This window comes from Charadrius vociferus, unplaced genomic scaffold (assembly GCF_000708025.1).
Source record: "Charadrius vociferus isolate BGI_N301 unplaced genomic scaffold, ASM70802v2 scaffold179, whole genome shotgun sequence".
Classification (NCBI taxonomy): Eukaryota; Metazoa; Chordata; class Aves; order Charadriiformes; family Charadriidae; genus Charadrius; species Charadrius vociferus.
The window spans coordinates 1,987,023-1,990,784 of record NW_009650072.1 but is presented as its reverse complement, the minus strand read 5'-3'; positions in this window follow the sequence as shown (position 1 = coordinate 1,990,784).

Genomic DNA, 3,762 nt, shown 5'->3' with positions numbered 1-3,762 from the left:
AACAGGTTAATTCCTCTTGACTCTTTTTTCCGTATTGCTTCTAATTTTTCTTACAAAAAGTGTCAGACTTATGTTTGTATCTTTGCACAGGGTTGCATCCCAGCAGCTCTAAAACGGAAGTCATAACTTTCCCTTCTGATTTGTTGTAGTTACGAAGAACAGTAACAGTTTGTGGGTAGGAGTTTCCTGCTTTGTATTCATGTTGTGTTTAGAAGGTTTGTACAACAAAACGTAGGCTTTTTTAGCAGAGAACATTTACTCTCTGTACATTTGTATTTATGAATACCTCTTGCCATTAAATGTACAGATTTTTCCTTTAAGGTTGTATCTTTCAGGTTATTGCTTGTCCTTATAATGAACTTTGCTATCTTAGTATGCATCGAGTTTACTGTTTCTTGCTGTTTTAAGTGACTAATGGTGTGTGATATTTGTGCTGGACAAATTGCAGCAGCCTACTTTGTAGGACAAGTGATTGATATAGTCGCCTATTTCCCCAAAGCTTCATGTTTGCATTAGTTATTTGAAAACACTGAACTGTCCAGAAGAAACAAGATGCGAATTTGGCCTCTTATTGGTGGTGGTAGCGATAATAACAATACCTTACACTATTCTCTTCTTGGAGTTCTGATAGCTTTTTCATGTCTTGATTGTCTGTAAATTGAGCTCACTTGCTTGGAAAATAACTAGGGCAATAAATATGAAGGCTCAGTGCTTTGCTGCGGTACTTTTTCAACAGGGTGTGCATTTAACTTTGTCTGTCTTAAATCACTGCTCTCACTTTCCCTGCCCTTACCAGCTTTTACCAAATGGTTTTGTTAGTAACTCTGCAGTAGTTAAGTCACTGGAAGACAGCTATAATGCAGCTGGGAATCACAAGCTCTTTTGTAAGAAAGCTTCGCCTAATTATTTATTTATATACTTCTTTTTACTTTTTAGTTACCGAAGGAACGACTTTGAGGAACGAAAGAGGACTTAAAGTATGTATTTGCACCAGGGAAGGTGCCACCTTGTTGTTGTTTCTTGTTACTTAGATGAATGGCTTTTGTCAGAACATGCCCAATTCATGTCTGTTCCAGTGGAGATTAATTCAACTGCTATTTTAAAATTATTACTGTTATGGGAACTTTATTCTCATTCCCAAAATGAGAATGTTGTCTTCCCTTAGCAGGGCTGAGTAGTTCTCTGCAGAAAACACAGCACAAACGACTAGGCAGAAGAATTTGTATGTGGAATGGATTTTTTCCATTAGCCACGGGGCCTAGGATGGAGGACACAAGTCTTTTGAGGCTAATTTTTATGTAATGCGAGTCTGCATTTTTAGTTGCTTACTATTGCTTCCTCTAATAGTGACTAGGATCATATAACTTGTTGGCTGAACTCTGGTATTGGGCCAATTTGCTATGTCTTACCTTTTTAATTGTATTTTTTTTTTACTGCCTTCTGTCTGCTGTAGAAGGAAAGGCTTGTGTATGCTCCTTTATTTCTTCAGCTGTGAGATAGTACAATTCTTCTGTTTTGCTCTAGCAGATGGTTGCTGGCTTGCCACTTGTTATGTTTACGGAAAGAATAAGTGTTTGCAAGTAAATACGCCTGGGTTGGTGAAATACACCTAGTCTACAAGAAGCCCCTTTTGTTTGTTGCTGGACTTAATCTATAGGGTGGGCTTGTGTGCTTTTTTAATAGATGTTAAGCGGCTTTACTTCCTGTGGAATAATCTAAAGTACACTCTTAGTACTTTTGTAAATGAAGTAAGCTTTTCAACTCTATTTATGTGGCTGTGAAAGTGTTGCTTTTCTAGCTTAGAGCAGGAATCAGCATTTTCCAGATGGGAGAGTGGATGTGATCTCTGGGCCCTCTGCTCTGGCTGCCATTCAAGATGTCGTTAGCACTTAGTTCTTTGGTAGCTGTGTATTGGAAGCTGGGCTAAAGATCAGCCTGCTTGGCCTTCATAGAATCTAAGAAGTCAGACCTGTTGACTCTGTGTTCTGGTTTGAGCAACACAGGACTAATTTCTGTCCTAATACTTGGGAAGACAGCATGTTTAGAAGATTCTGGTGTCCGAATTTGTGAAAATATTTACTTTCTAGCCAGCTACGGTGTGTGGATTTCAAGGTCTTGGTGTTTTCAAGCCTGCCCAGTGCAGGGATGAGGAGGAGCAAGACCTGAGCAAGGACCCAAGCTGGCAGTACCATGAATGTCACATTCAATATAAATTAGAAAGTTTGCTGCGAAGTGCTCTCTCTCTCCCTTGATGGTGGTGGTCCAGAGAACTTCTTGCCACAGTGCTGGACCCCTGAGGCCTTCCATTCCTCCCAAAGCCGTAGTGCTCACAGTGTCTAACATTTGCTGTCCCCTGTGCACAGCTTCCTACTGATAGAATTGGCTGAGTATAATTTTTGCATATTCTGTATTGGTATCGGGATCTATATTGGTTCTTTAGTGCTATTAATGTTAATTATCTAATCTTATTCTATTAAATCTGTTTATATTTCAACCCTTGGGTTTCCTTGTTTTTCCCCTGATTCCTCTTCCCAGGTGAGAAGGGGTCATCAGGAGATAGAATGATTTTCTAAATGACAATAAATTGTTATGGGTTTCTCAAACCGTAACACTCATGAATGATGGAAGGTACTTTTAATTCTAAATTTGACTTGCAGACTAACATCTGCTTTTTTGAAAGCTTGATAGTGGAAAATATCACTTACACTTCTCTATGGTGTGTAGCTTGTATTACTTGTATTTGTGATGAGCCATTTAGAGTAGGGGGAACCCCCTCTCCCCCCCACCCTGTATTACTAAAATAGTTGTACAAGCTTGGATGTTTCAGCCCAGTAAGGAAGTAACAGCAAAATAAGTTAGGCAATCTGGCTCCCTCTGGTTTGTCAGGAGAGCTAATTTAGGTCTTGGGGGCTGGGGTAGCTGGGCTAAACTTGGTTCCAATCACTGCTAGGATCAAGACTTAACTTCTGTGTTTCCTCTTTGTTTTCTCACTCCTGATACACAAATTCAAGGCAAATCCTTAGTTAGAGGATTCTGCCTTCATAGTTGCTCTTAAAAAAAACTCTTCTCTTGGTAAATAATTTTCTTGCCTTCAGTGTTTTGCTTCTGTTTGTCTAGCAGCAGCTCTGGGTTGTCATTCAGTGTAGTGCAGCAGAAGCAGCAATTCACAAAAATAGCCCCGATTAGACAGACAAGTGAGGCATATTTTTCTGCTCAGGTGACATAAGAAAAAAGTAATTCTGAAGTTATTGTAGTCAATTTGAACTTTCATTGTTTTCAGATCGGACACAGTAATATAGTATATGCAGGGATTAAAAATTCATTATTTACTTTGATACTGTCTAGGAATTAGAAAAGAATATATTTCTATCTTCTCTGACTTGTGGGGTGGTTTTTTTTTTTAATAGAATACAGAGCTAGTCTAGGAAACAGTGACACTTGTATTCAGACTGAAGACTTATTGTCTGGTAGAAATTGATTAACATCTGGAATACCTAACAGAAACAAAAGTTTAAAAAGGGTTAAATGAAAGCGCCTAGCAGACAGTTTAAAAACTATGAGCAAGTTCCAGTATGGATTGGGTATTATGGAAGCCGTTCACTTTACTGCAAGAGGTTATGCATGGTGAATTTCTTAGCAAAACCAGCAGCTGTTAATTTATATTGAGGTTTTAAACAGTGACCTGTTCTGTCTTCGTCTTCTATTGAGGTAAGCAAATTATCACTAAAGTATTTTTTAAACGCTGTATTTCAACTTGCAGGT